At 41.3% G+C, this 15413-nt stretch overlaps 1 pseudogene; it reads left to right on the plus strand.

Annotated features, from left to right (window-relative positions):
* The first annotated feature begins 3391 nt into the window (after positions 1–3391).
* On the plus strand, positions 3392–5199 carry LOC101936369 (SCAN domain-containing protein 3-like; annotated as a pseudogene).
* The last annotated feature ends 10214 nt before the right edge of the window (positions 5200–15413 follow it).

A 15413-nucleotide genomic window follows, 5' to 3' on the forward strand; every position in this document is an offset into this window, starting at 1 on the left:
CTTTCAAAGCCTCCCGGATGCACAGCGCTTCCCACTGGTCTCTTCTAATCGCCCGGCTGTCTGGCTGTGCGTAATCAGCAGCCAGGCTATTTTCCTCAACCTCCCACCCCGCCATAAAGGTCTCCCCCTTGCTCTCACAGAGATTGTGGAGCACACAGCAAGCTGCTATAACAATGGGGATATTGGTTTCGCTGAGATCACAGCGAGTCAGTAAGCTTCTCCATCTCCCCTTGAGACGGCCAAAAGCACACTCCACCACCATTCTGCACTTGCTCAGCCGGTAGTTGAAGAGTTCTTTTTCAGTGTCCAGGGCGCCAGTATAGGGCTTCATGAGCCAGGGCATTAGCGGGTAGGCTGGGTCCCCGAGGATGACTATAGGCATCTCCACACCCCCAACAGTTGTTTTGTGGTCCGGGAAGTAAATACCTTGCTGCAGCCGTCTAAACAGACCAGAGTTCCTGAAAACACGAGCGTCATGAACCTTGCCCGGCCATCCCACGTAGATGTTGGTAAAACGTCCCCTGTGGTCCACCAGTGCTTGCAGCACCATGGAAAAGTAGCCCTTTCGGTTAATGTACTGGGTGGCCTGGTGGTCCGGTGCCAGGATAGGGATGTGAGTTCCATCTATGGCCCCACCGCATTTTGGGAATCCCATCGCTGCGAAGCCATCTATGATCGCCTCCACGTTTCCCAGGGTCACTACCTTTGGCAGCAGTACATCAACGATTGCCTTCGCTACTTGCATCACAACAACCCCCACGGTAGATTTGCCCACCCCAAACTGGTTCGCGACTGACCGGTAGCTGTCTGGCGTTGCAAGCTTCCAGAGGGCTATGGCCACTCGCTTCTGGACAGTCAGTGCAGCTCGCAACCGGGTGTCATTGTGCTTCAGGGCAGGGGACAGCAACTCACAAAGTTCCAGGAAAGTTCCCTTCCGCATGCGAAAGTTTCGCAGCCACTGGGATTCATCCCAGACCTGCAGCACTATGCGGTCCCACCACTCAGTGCTTGTTTCCCGTGCCCAGAATCGCCGTTCCACGGCATCAACATGACCCATTGCCACCGTGATGTCCTCGGCGCTGGGTCCCCTGCTTTCTGAGAGGTCTGTGCTACTCTCAGACTTCAGGACATCACCGCCTGACTTTTCTGCATCTGCCTCAGGGAAAGCTGTATGATAAGCTGCGAGGCGTTGAGAGCGGCCACAACTGCAGCGATGGTCGCAGCGTGCTCCATGCTTGCAGTGCTGTGGCGTCCGCGCTGTCAATGACTGGAAAAGTGTGCGAACTGATTTCCCGCCGGCGCTTTCAGGGAGGGAGGGCGGGAGTGATGGACGGATGACGACCCAAAAGTACCCTGGACACATTTTGTTACCCAGAAGGCTTTTGCGGCTACAGCCAGAATTCGAATGGGCAGAGGGGACTGCGGGAACTGTGGAATAGCTGACCACAGTGCACCGCTTCGAATGTCGACGCTTTCACCGTTAGTGTGGACTCACAAAGTCGAATTACTGTCCTTAGTGTGGACACACACGTTCGACTTTGCAATATCGATTCCAAAAATTGGATGCAAGTAAAATCGAACTACTCTCGTAGTGTAGACAAGGCCTCAGTTTCACACATACAGAATGGGAAGAGACTGTCTAGGAAGGAGTATGGCAGAAAGGGATCTAGGGGTTATAGTGGACCACAAGCTAAATATGAGTCAACAGTGTTATGCTGTTGCAAAAAAAGCAAACATGATTCTGGGGTGTATTAACAGGTGTGTTGTGAGCAAGACACGAGAAGTCATTCTTCTGCTCTACTCTGCGCTGGTTAGGCCTCAGCTGAAGTATTGTGTCCAGTTCTGGGCACCGCATTTCAAGAAAGATGTGGAAAAATTGGAGAGGGTCCAGAGAAAAGCAACAAAAATTGGGTTTGCTTAGTTTGGAAAAGAGAAGACTGAGAGGGGACATGATAGCAGTTTTCAGGTATCTAATAGGGAGTTATAAGGAGGAGGGAGAAAACTTGTTCACCTTAGCCTCTAAGGATAGAACAAGAAGCAATGGGCTTAAACTGCAGCAAGGGAGGTTTAGGTTGGACATTAGGAAACAGTTCCTAACTGTCAGGGTGGTTAAACACTGGAATAAACTGCCTAGGGAGGTTGTGGAATCTCCATCTCTGGAGATATTTAAGAGTAGGTTAGATAAATGTCTATCAGGGATGGTCTAGACCAGAGGTTCCCAAAGTGGGTGATACCGCCCCGTGGGGGACGCTGGAATGATCCAGGGGGGCAGTAGTAGCCTCGGGTGCAATTGGGGGGCATTGAATAAAAATAAGGGGGCGGTGGAAGCATAAAGAAAGAAGAGAATATAAGAAAATTTTGAAAAACCGTTCGTACATGTTTCATCTGTTGTGTAACATAGAGTTAAAGTTGTAGTGATTACTTTATTTTCCAAATAAATTCACAAATTATAACCGATCAGGTGTCAAGTCCGCCAACAGCTCTTAACAAGCAAGTGTTGGCAGGCGAGCATGTCGCGCATTGTCGGGAAGTCCAGCATGCATCGGCAGGAATGTGTGCGTGTAATGACTTGTCTACAATACTATACTATAAATAGGCAACGTATGCAATCTAATTTAGATTGTTTCTGAATTGTGTAAAAAGCAGTTAACAATAGTGCAATAAGTATTTAAAAATTTGTATTCATATTTGATACTTTCGATCTTTATGGATTACGGATCACATACAAAGCAAATTGTATTATTGTTGTTTCAATAAAACAGCAATTTACACATGAGTATTTTTATACCTTTTCTTACATATCTACCGTATGTTTCTGTGTCTCTAGTGCTTACTAATAATAAAATCGTAGCAGGCTTGTGTTGATACAGTACTATTTGAAGTGTACAGTCAATATATTTGTCATATTTTTATTACAATATTAACAAAAACAGGGGAATGAAATCGTAAAAAAATCTGTTAACTATTAACATTTATTTATATCTATCGAATCATCTGTGTTAATTGGTAAATAAGGTGTGTGTTAATAAGGAACAATTATTTAAATAAGGGCAAACTAAATTAAAACTATTAACTGATTTTTAATTGCATATTGATTATTTTTAAATTAATTATTTCTTGATAAATTTAGTTTGATATTTGACAATTTAATATCAAATACATATATCTAATGCTGAGCAAAGAACAAAGCCTAGTTTATTAGTTTCATTAGTATTTTAGTTTGGTTGTCTTTTGCCGTCTTACGCAAAAACCACTGTATACCTGATGTCATGGGCGATATTCTATAACACAACTATTGCAAAAAAATTTGGTTCCGGCGAGAGAAATTGCATTTTTTCAATTATATAAATTGTTATATATTTTGATAATTTTATACCCCTATTATGATAAATAAACACATAAATTTTATTTCTTTTACAGATAATATCATGGCTGAACCCAAGAAAAAATGTAGACAATATAGTATTGAATATTTGAACTATGGCTTTATTCAGTCGCCTACAAACAATACATTACCGATGTGCCTGATTTGCCAAAAAGCTTTATCAAATGAAGCTATGATGCCTTCAAGACTACAAGAACATTTGACAAAAGTTCATGCTGATAAGAAAGATAAGGATTTATCTTATTTTCAAGCACTTAAAGAAAATTTTTTGAGACAGCCGACATTGGCAAAACTCTTTTCAATAGCATCCAAAGAAGATGACGATGGGTTGCGTGCTTCTTACAACATTTCATTACTGATTGCTAAATCGGGAAAACCGCATACTATTGGTGAAGAACTAATTTTACCGGCTATAAGTGAGGTAATACGCACTATGCTACACAAGCCAGCGTCTGATATTACCAAGAAAATTTCTTTGAGCAATAATACAGTGCAAAGAAGAATTGATGAAATGGCTCAAGATGTTGAAGACTCATTATGTGAGTATTTAAAAAACATCCCAGTTCTCTATACAGCTTGATGAGTCAACTTTGCCAGGAAATGAAGCCTTACTTTTAGCATACATGTGATTCATAAAAGAAGAAAAAATTTGCCAAGAATTATTATTTGCTAAAAATTTGCAAACTAATACTAAAGGAGAATCGATATTTCATGCATTGGAAGAGTTTTTTAAAGAAAAAGAAATCCCCCTGAGTAATATCTTGTCAGTTGCTATTGATGGTGCTCCAGCGATGATAGGGCGCTACAGGGGTTTTCTTGCATATTTAAAAAAAGCGGTTCCGAATGTATTCGCTGTACACTGTGTCATTCATCGTCAACATTTAGTTGCGAAAAATCTAAGTGAACGCCTACATAAGTCATTACATTATGTCATTAAAGCAATCAACAAAATCAGAAGCAATTCATTGAATGACAGATTGTTTGGACAACTTTGTATTGAAAACTATGAAGAATTCAATCGCTTGCTGCTTCATACAGAAGGTCGTCGGCTATCAAAAGGTGCCTGTTTGGATCGGTTTTATAAACTCTTTGACTCAGTGCTAGAGTTCCTAGAAAACAAAGATGATGCTTTACGAGCCAACTTGATTGATTCCAAAAATGACATAGCTTATTTGACAGACTTGTTTAATAAATTTAATGAAACAAATTTACAGCTCCAAGGCAATGAGCTGAATTTAATCAAAACAAAAACTGTTATTTCTGCGTTTGTGGCAAAACTTCTTCTGTACAAACGAAATTTAGGACGAGGAGAATTCAGCCAGTTTCCAAATTTATCAACAGTAGAAAAACATGATGAAGACTTGCTTACCTATTGTCAGCACTTGGAGGCTCTCCATTCTGACTTCAATCAACAATTTGAAGATATTCTTAAAATGAACATACCTGATTGGGTTTTGGACCCTTTTTCAAGTACAAACACAGAAGAATCTCCAAAATTACAAGAAGAACTGATAGAAGTAACAACAAATGAGGCATTGAAATTTAAATTCAAAGACGGCTACCAACAGTTCTGGCTGCAAAAGCAGATACCTACACTTTATCCTGGATTCTGGGCTATAGTACAAAAGTTTTTAATTGCATTTCCTTCATCATATTTAGAGGAACGTGGGTTCAGTGCGGTCACAAATCTGTTAACTAAAAAAAGAAACCAACTGCAAATAGCTCATCGTGGTGATTTAAGAATGCTGCTGACAAAAATAGAGCCGAACATTAATAAATTGATAGCAGTGCACCAGGTTCATCCTTCTCATTAGGATTATTTTTAATGTTATTCGTACTTTTTATTTTAATATTATCCTTCGTTATCTTAATTTTCTGTGTGTAATGCAAATGTTACTATGGTTGATTTTAATAAATAATTTTATAATTTCAAGCTTCAAGGTGTCTTATTTACAACAACGTCTTTCTTTACTATATTGTAGGATGTAGGTAGAAATATAGATACATAAAAGAATGCAAATTTGTCACTGCATCTTTCTGTTTGTTCTCTTAAAGAAGGTAGATTTCCACGGGGGCGCTGAGTAATTTTTTTTTCTGAAAAGGGGGCGGTAGGCCAAATAAGTTTGGGAACCTCTGGTCTAGACAGTATTTGGTCCTGCCATGAGGGCAGGGGACTGGACTCGATGACCTCTCGAGGTCCCTTCCAGTCCTAGAATCTATGAAATCTATGAAATAAATATCATTTGGGGTGTTGGAATAGGGTAGCAAGGTCTTTTGTTGACCACTAGGTTAGCAGGTGTTGGAGTCCTGTATTAGAATGCTGATTTACTGTGTCCACTGCAGCACCTTAACGCTACAATGGGTATAATGTTAGTTCAGAGAATCACTGAACTAATGTCTGGAACAGCAAAATCCTGGGCACAGCCTTGATTGAGTCTGAAAGTTTAGGTTGTGCTTATGTTGTGTTTTTATTGTTTCAACTACTAATAAAAGAAGGACCACAGGAAGATTAATTAGTTTTTGGACACTATCCTAGAGCGTGTGTGTCCTGTGCTGAAGATGGTGTGAAGATTTAGCCTCTTTATTAGAGGTTAATTTTATTCTAAGGCATTCAGGGGAATCTCTCACTCATGAAAAGTACCAAAGGATCGTCACCACACATAGACAGTTGATAGCACCTTGGCTTTAAAGATTGACTTTGAATGACGCACAGAGTAAATTGCATGGAACTCCATTTTATCTGTTCTGAAAGGATAATTGGTTCAGTCAACACTAACATCATTTGAACCTGAATTTCTAGGGAGTTTAACGTAGTTCAAACCTAAGGCTTAGGCCAGTAAACCAGATCATCCAACTGCAGCTTTGCATAACTCATGTGAATGGCTTTTGGTTTGACTATTTTTTTTTGTAATAGTGGCAAACCTGTTTCAGTGCTTATGGGTGGACTGGGTGTTTGGACAGGCCAGTTCACTCCATCTTAATATCATTCTATCATTCAACATTAAAAAGTTGACACTTATCCCTTATATAATTAGTCATGGTATTTGCAGAATTCTCTGCAGTTAGAATGGAAAATTATTGAAAACATCACTCAGTTTAAATGGTTAAATGTGGTAAATAGCACATTTTTAATGTTGCCCACTTTGGAGGGGATAGGGGAGAAAAAATCAATACCATTAGAAGAAAACAAGGACACGGCTTGACTCTGATGAGCCAGTACATAGCTGCAGCATAATGATGATTATATAATTTATTGAGTTCTGTGATCACAAAATAATGCTGCATCATAACACCATGTTACAACGCCTGAAACAAATCCAGGGGTTCTAAAGGCTATTCTAGCATACAAGGGCAGTCTAGTGAATGTGAAAATGAGTGGCAACTATTAACTCTCTGGCTGAATAGGGCCTGATTTTCATAAGTGCTGAGCACCTGTAGTTCCCATTAAAGTCGATCCATGTTGTGGTACTAGCATGTGTGAAAATCAGTGCCGGTATAAAATAGAAAATCACTGACCCATTTTGCAGACAAATTAGAATGAATAAATACAGAAAATGTCTAAAATTAGGATTATCAGAGAAGAAAATGGATAATGCCTTGTGGGTAAAGGCTAAATATCATTTATATCTCCAGCTCATCTACAGATATACAAAATTTATGTCATATAATGTCTGCATTAACATTTATAGCATACATTTTGTGTGTCATTATTTCTTGGCACATTAAGGTGACTTATGGCTCCTAATGTTGTTTTTGCTTGTAAAAGTTAACTGGTGGGAGTTTTAAATTAGAAGTATCTGGGTACTAATAGAACAGCCATGTCGGATACTTTGTGGTGCTCCCACAATGCTCAGTGGTCTGCCATTACTTAATGAACTTTTGGAAATTCATTCTGGGACTAGGTAAGTTTATGTGGTTATTAAAACACCCTTATGATGGTTGGTGTTTCCATGTTGGGAGCACGCCAACCCTTACGTATCAGTAAGGAGTAAATAAATCCAAACCAAACCTTTGAGATTTTGAAATGTTTGGATTTTCCATTTCTATCTTTTATTTGTTTTTTCTTATGGTAACCAAGATTGATAAAATACCAAATTACACCCCCTTCCTCAAAACACTCCTCTTATCATCCCACAAGTCTTTTTGGGGGAGCAGCGATTTCGCAACCTAATGCAGAACCCTGGAGTCTCTCATATCCAGGGTTCTATCACAGGAGAAATGATGTCCAGATGTCCGGAGAAAGGACTGTGAAGGAAATGTGTGGATCTATTGACCATCTATCTTCACAGCCCAAAAAATGCAGGAGGATGTAGCAGATCAATGAAAATGCTGGCAAAGGACCATTGGACTGCTTGCTCATAAAAAAATAAGTGTTAGAAGGGAGCCTGGTCCTGCTGAGGAGAGGAGCATCTTGTGATTGTGGGAAGGAGGGCACTCTTTAGGGAGAGGATCATGGAGATTGTGAGGTCAGTAGGGTCCATGCAGTTGTGGAGGGGCAGTATCTATTTGCCTTTACCTATAAAAAACGCCTTGCCACCACGAAGACTACGCCCGCCACTAGTCCCTTGACCCCTGCCACCACTACTGTAACTTACACAGATACAAACAAATGGATCAGTAGAGATAGAAGTACATGATATCACTACCAGCGAATCCCAAGAATTAATAATTGCAATTGATGGGTTCTATAGTGAAGTAGATATGATGGCTGTTCCTGGAATTTGTACTGTGTTAAATGAGAGAGGCCCTTATTGTTATTTGGTCACCCAATTAGTGAATAATCAAACAAATACCCAAAGAGTCAGGCTAACTGTAACCCTAATAACACGAGATTTGTAGAAGCGAGGATTGTGTGAGGCGAGTGGGAAAGAACTGTGTGAGAAGTTGTTGCGACCTTGTGTAGATAATGTGTAGAAAATATTGTATGTAGGCTAGAGTCAAAACAAGTGAGAAAAATAAGATATCAAGATGGCCTATGTATAAACAAAATGCAGCTGTTGCTTGTTATTGTCTGTAATGAACGGTATAAATGTTTGCTGTAATTGTTTACCTGTAGAGAGACCTGCTTAGCTCTCTCCCTCTGCGCAATTGTGAGAGAAATAAAGCATCTGACTTGCTGTACCCAAACAAAAAGTGAGAACTGTGTTTTTCTCTGACTGACTATCCCTAAAGACAAAAATGCTGAGTAAATATGGATGTTTACATGAAGTGAACCCAAACTTGGAAACATTTGAGAATCACCCATGCCTAGTATTTATGACTTCTCTATTTTAAGATAAAATGTTTGTTTAGGATGTCCCATTTGTATCCCATTTATTAAGTTAACGCGAAATGGGCCTTTCATCCGAATCCTTTGAACTTCAGGGGATTGGATAAAATGCAATCCAGATCAAATTCTTAATTTTAATTTTGGAAAGGCTGTCTAAAGCACAGAACTAGGACTTGGTAGACATTGGTGTTAGTCTAGGTTCTGCCACCGACCTACTGCATGTCCTTGACCAACTCACTTCACCTCTATCTGTGCCTCAGTTTTCCCATCAGTAAAGTAGAGAGAACAATAATTATCTCCATCACATAGCATGTGGTGATTATTAGTTCATTAATGCTTTGATTCGCAGATGGAAGGCCCTATTGGAATGAAAAGTATGTCTGTTATATGATTCTTATTTTGCAACATCAACCCTTTACTAACAAGGCTTGTAAAATCAGAACACAGAATCCTCAACTCATCTTTAGTTAGTACTACCTGTCATTGCAGAGTACAAATTGTACCTCTTGTTCTTCCCCCTACAAAATCCTGATACACATTTTAAATAGTAATAGTGTAATTATCTTTGATTAGTGACTGTGCTAACTTTAAAAAAAAAAAGTAAAGTAGATGTTGATTACCAAGCAGTAATGTAGTACTTTCATGCACAGCTATAATTCCACTCATGAATATACATTAATCTTATGCATCAGTTGTTATCCCTACTTGCAATTAAAAGACACTAACCAATGCCACTTCATCTTGAATTAGGAAACTTAAGGAAAAACAGAGATGTCCAGAGTGTAGGAAATTTCTGCACAGTACCAAATCCATCAAGCTCTTATTCAGTTTCCCTATTTGAACTGGTCTCTGTGCATTTTACCTACTAAAAATGTAGCAGAGCACAGAACAGACAGCAACAGCCAGAGGTAATATAGGCAGATGATGGTAGCATGTAAATAAATAGAAACAGTGGTTCTAGGAAGTCACATAAGGGGATAGGAATCGGTGCATTGCTACAGTAGCATATGAGGATTTAGGAAAGAGAGAGAAGATGACCTGCATGAAATAGACTGACTTGGAGGGAGAGAGAGTGGCCTGCAAATAGAAGAGTGAAGGTAAAGGGTAGAGTATCTCCTACACTACACTATGTCTACTCAGCAATGTTAGCCTGGGCTCAGTGTATTCACACGCCAATTGTGTTAAACTAGGGCTCAAACCTAGAGTCCCAGGACCCTGCAAGGCTGGAGGGTCTGAGCCCACGTTAAGCTGGGACCTAGCAAAGCAACAGGGCTTGGACCCTGTGTGCATGCGGCCCCCAGGGGCGGCTCCAGGCACCAGCGCACCAAGCACATGCCTGGGACGGCAAGCCACGGGGGGCGGCCTGCAGGTAGCTGTGAGGGCGGCAGTCAGGCCTTTGGCGGCATGTCTGTGTGAGGTCCGCCGGTCCCACGGCTTCGGCGGCAATTCGGCGGTGGGTATGCCGAAGGCGCGGGACTGGCGGACCTCCCGCAGGCATGCCGCCGAAGGCAGCCTGACTGCCATGCTTGGGGCGGCAAAAAACATAGAGCCGCCCCTGGTGGCCCCAATGTAACTTGGGTACCAGAAGTCTTTCAGGTGTATCCCAGAGTTCCTTGGGCAACTTCTTCAGTCCTCTCTCTTCAGAAAATTTGTGGTGCAACCCATTGTACTCTATTGCAAATGGCACCCACTCAGATCAGCATTAATCCATTGTCTGCTGACCACTGGTCTGCAATCACACTATCAGAGAACCTACAGGTTTTCAATGGAGACAGATCAGAAGAAGTTTTTTGCAAAGAGAGCTGCTTCCTGATCACAACAGCACAGTCAGATTTTGGTGCACGCTGCCCAGGGCCCCTGCACATGCTGCCCCAGAAAGGTTGGAGGGTCTGGGCCACAGAGCAGAGTGGGGTCTAAGCAGCTGCCCTGCAGGGAGGGGAGTGGCAGAGCTCCGGGCCCTCCCCCTTCCTGCAGGGTAGCTACTTAGTCCCCACTCTGCTCTCTTCCCCTCCCCTTGCCCTCGCACTCTGAGGAGCATGTAGGGGGGTGCCCAGGTAGCCTGCACTGTTAGGGGGACGGGTGGAAGCCAGCCCTAAAACGTCCCTGCAGCCTCCTGCGGCAGCTCCAGCTCCTCCTCCCTGCTGCACAGGGAGCAAAGCTGATAGGTGGGAGGCAGCTCCCAGCTCATTGCGGGTCATCCCTCCCACCTGACCATGCTGAGCCAGGAGATTGGCTGCTCCTCCTCCCTGCAGGGCAGCTGCTTGGTCCGGCTCTAATGTCTGTCCCTTGCGCTCACTCCACCCCTGCTCCACCGCCCTCCCTGGGGCTGTGTGTGCAGAGATGCTTGGGCAGCTTGCACTGTGAAGGCAGTGAGTAGCACCAACCCCAAAACTTCACCACCACCTCCTGTGGATCCCTTATCCCAGCCTCCCGAGCTGTGGTGGGGGCAGGGATAAGTGATCCCTGCGGGGCGCTCGAGCACACTGCATCCCAAGCCCTGAGGATACACTTCACTGCTCCACAGCCAGGCTAGGAGAGGGGGGTCTTTTTCTCTGCAACCTACATTTTATGTCAAACTTCAAAACAAACAGACAAAAACAAATAAAAACCAACCAAACAAAAACACCTTCACTGGACATCCCATTTTAAAAATTAAGAATTGCAAAGTTTTGTTTTAATAGTTTGACAGCCCTGGAACCTGATGTCCTAATTATCCACAGAACAGGTGCACATGGGCATTTTTCTGCCAATGTGACTCAGCCTGGAGGTGGAGAACCCTATTCTCAGATTAGATAGCAGTTCAATATAAAACCATCTCAAACTGCAGGCATTCTACTGGGACCCAGGTGCCCAGAAGGAGCACATAAACTGCATAATTAGCTCCTTTTGGTGGCCACCAAAGGAGCTAATTATGCAGTTTATGTGCTCCTTCTGGGCACCTGGGTCCCAGCAGTAGCCCCGCCACAGTTAGGAAACAGGGTGGGCAGTGGAGTTTTCCCACAGTGCACCACGTTCCTAAGACTAGAGTGTCAACACTTTGGGTGGGGAGGGGCATGGGCACTAGGTACCCCGAGTTAGGGTCACTTTGACTTGGGTCTGTGCACTGCATTGTGGACACCAGAGCCCTACGTTTGAGCATGGGTCAGAAAATCCTTAACCTAGGGTTAAAATGCAGTGTAGATGCTCAAGCTTAGGTTTCCTTGATACAGGTCAGCTGACTCAAGTCCCACTAACTTAAGACACACCCTTAAGGTCCCTACTGTTTGTTTGTTTTTTATTTTGGCATTGTAGTGTGGGCCTGATCTACAGCCAACTAAAGTCAGTGGAAAGACTCCTATTGAAGTCATAAGTTTTGGATCAAGCCCTTAATACAAACCAATCTACTATACAGTTTTTTATTGCAGTATTTCAATCTATTGCAGACTCTCAGCTTCCCACCATCCAGGGGCAAATCTTGGCCTTTGGCATCATGTGTGTTGTTGATTTCCAAATCAGGAGTAATTACCTCTACCCAATGTGGTGGGACTCCAAAGAATGACACGAGTAATGTAGTGCTGAAACACAAGTCTTAAGTTCCAGTGGTTATAGCAGTCTATCTTGGAACACTTGCTCTAGTGGTTGGCTTTATGATATAGCTCAGCCTTGTGCTAGTTCCAAGCTGTTTCATATTATTTAATAGGCTGCTGTACATTGGATTGAATGCATCAGACCTTCATAATCAACCCCTCAAATTTCAATTTTCTCATGCAATGTATAAATTGAACTTTAAGATTTGTGATTCACTGAAAGGTGCTTCTGTTACTTTTGCATTCCTTTGTTTCCCTTTCAAATCATCAGACTGAACAAGAGCTCACTGAAAAGCAATTGGAGAAAAGTAACAGTCAGCAGATTTGCTGCCCTATTCAGACTCCATTGTGAGGAGAGAGGATCTTCTTTCCATTAAACTCAAAAACAGACTTGTCCAAGAAAATAAAGAAGTAGAACTGGGAAATATGTAGGTCCAAAGTTAACATTTGTTTGTTTAATCAACAGAAATGGGCCCCAAATCATCCATTTGACTACTTTGACTCAGTGGAACATCTATTTTACACCAGTGTGGGACCAGATTCAGGTTTAATTCTGAATCCAGATGGCATGACTGAAGCTCATCTCTATCTAAAAAGTCGAAGAAATTATTCAGGAATGATTTACCCTTAGGAGGAATGCCCAGTAATGAGACTATGGGCTGTCTGGGCCCCGCCCAATGTGCCAGGTTCCCACTGACTTCAGCAAGAGTGGGCTTGCACAAGCTGGTTTGCAGGAGACAGACCATATGAAGAACACCAAAGCTGCTTTAGCTTATACATCCAGTCTTTGATCTAAATGTTATTGTCTTGAGAAAATTGCCAGTTTGCTTATCTGTGGCCCAGTTGTACACCTGTGCAACTGTTCCCCCCGATTACTCCAGTTTCCTGCTCCATCTTTGGATGTCTGCATTCTTCCAAGGCTTCTGCTTTATGCCAGAGAGTCAAGGCAGTGAAATGTCAGTTTTAGAGAAATGACACAGGAGAGCTGAATTCAGCTAGTTTTCCATTTAAATTACCCCCCTCCCTCAAACTGGGTTTACGTTAGGTTCAAGTACAGTTTGAATAGATTCCTTGACCTTTATAGGATTTTCTTGGTCTAGGAAAAACAGATTATTTCTAATTCATTCTATCCTACATAAAAAGGCTTAAGAGTATGATCTCAGGAAAAGTAACCCCACAGATGCCTTGGTGGGGTTACTTTTCCTGAGATCATACGCTTAAGCTACTTCATATTTGATTTAATATTTGTATGCTCATTTCCCTCATCTGTAAAAACTTGATTTCTGTGCAACCAATAAAACTCTTTAAAAAATCTAGCCAAACCAATCAATATCTTTCTTCCATCTCACTACTGCATTTTGGTATTTAATTGTTGATATTTTCTAAATGGTGGCAACATGCTTGTGATGATGAGATTATGACAGTAGCTCAAATGGATTTACTGCAGTGTTGTACAGTCAATGGCTTTGAAATCGGAAATGTGACCCAGCACAGTGATAATAAAGAAGAATGATCAAAAAGTCATCTTTTCCTTCCCAATTAGTATAATCAAGCCTGGAGTGCAATTTCCAAGCACTGACCAAGCCACAATATTCAGTGTGGTACAAATCCTGACCCCTTCCTATCCATTCTGGGGACATGGAGTATTTTGGACACAGTGGGCTATTGGGTGCCCTATTGTACATAAAACTCGGCTGGCCCATCCACTAAAGCTTTATCATGCAACAACCAATGCAAAAAACAAACAAACAAACAAAAAAGATTGAGACAAAAACAAAGAACTTGAAGACTGACAGTTCAACAAATCATATTTTAAACTGTGACAGTTTAATGTTCTGGATAAATAAAGCTTTGAGCAAAAAGTATCTGTGCATGGTATTTGACTTGCACTATTTAATGTAACAAATTGCCTGTATGCTTCACAATGGAAGAAAATTAGTTACACAATTGCATGTGCAAAATTATTGTGCAGTCATATCAGTACATATTTACAGTATCTTTGCTTGCACATGACTATTGGATAACTATGCATGGAAAGGTCCATGTCTGATTCCTTGTACATGGAGTTAGCCAAATTTTGCATGCAACTGCAGTAATTGTTCAGGGAAATTAGGCATGAAATTTCACACCTTTCTTGAAAATCAAATCCTATATATTTTCCCAAATTTTTGAATTAATTCCACATTTGTAGCCTGATCTCCTTCTGCCCACTTATACAAAATTCCAATTCACTTTTGCTTAAGTAAGGATGCCATAATCAGACCCTAGACATTTGTGATGGGTTGCTATCCATTTAAGAGCGGGGCAGGCTGGGAACTCTCCCACAGGTACAAAATAAGAAAAGCTACCTGAGGAAAGCAGTTTAGATTGGCTCTGGAAATATTGACAAGAACTGTTGTGAGGGAGCTAATTTGAGGGTATGGATTGTCCTCCATATTTTTTTTTAATTGGTTAGTTGTGGGTTTTGTTTGTTTGTTTTGTGGCTAATAAAAGTGAGATTTATCCTTTGTGTCCCTTGAGTCTTTGCAATTCTTAACTGTAACCTTAAAACCTTAAAAGCTTAACCTCTAAGCTCCAAATGACCCTGTGTCACAACATATAAATGTATGATCAGACCTTTCATCACAATGTCTTTCCTCTATAGCATTTTTCTGGTCTCTTTCTTTATCCAGTGTGCGGTTGTATCTATTACATAACTCATCTGCATGACAATGGTTTTTCTCTCCCTAGTGAATAAAGTTTTAGCTTCTGTTTAAAAATACATGTTACCTTAGAGTTACAGTTCAATAACCATAAAGAAAGAAAGAGACACAAAAACGGATGTTACTGATGAGTGAGAGAGTTTACCTTTAAAAAAAGGTCTTCAGGCAAGATAAGTTAATTTTCATTGTTGAAAATGGACTTTAATTTCAGTACTTTAAAAGGTAATCAAATCTATAATTTAAAATTACAGCAGTAGATAACAGATTTTAAATCTGAAACAACTTCACATTGTTGGCAACAGTAAGAGAACAGTAATTCTCACATCAAAATGAGCTATTAAAACTTGGAAAGCTCAGACAGTGAACAGGCCAAGAGAATAAATGGAAACTTCAGTGCCAACTAAGAGCAGAGAAGAGCTCCATCCAGACAACCTTCAGTATTACTTTTATTCTTCTTCTTTTTTTTTTTTAATATTGTTAATTTTAGCATT

Source organism: Chrysemys picta, chromosome 4 (assembly GCF_011386835.1).
Source record: "Chrysemys picta bellii isolate R12L10 chromosome 4, ASM1138683v2, whole genome shotgun sequence".
Classification (NCBI taxonomy): Eukaryota; Metazoa; Chordata; order Testudines; family Emydidae; genus Chrysemys; species Chrysemys picta.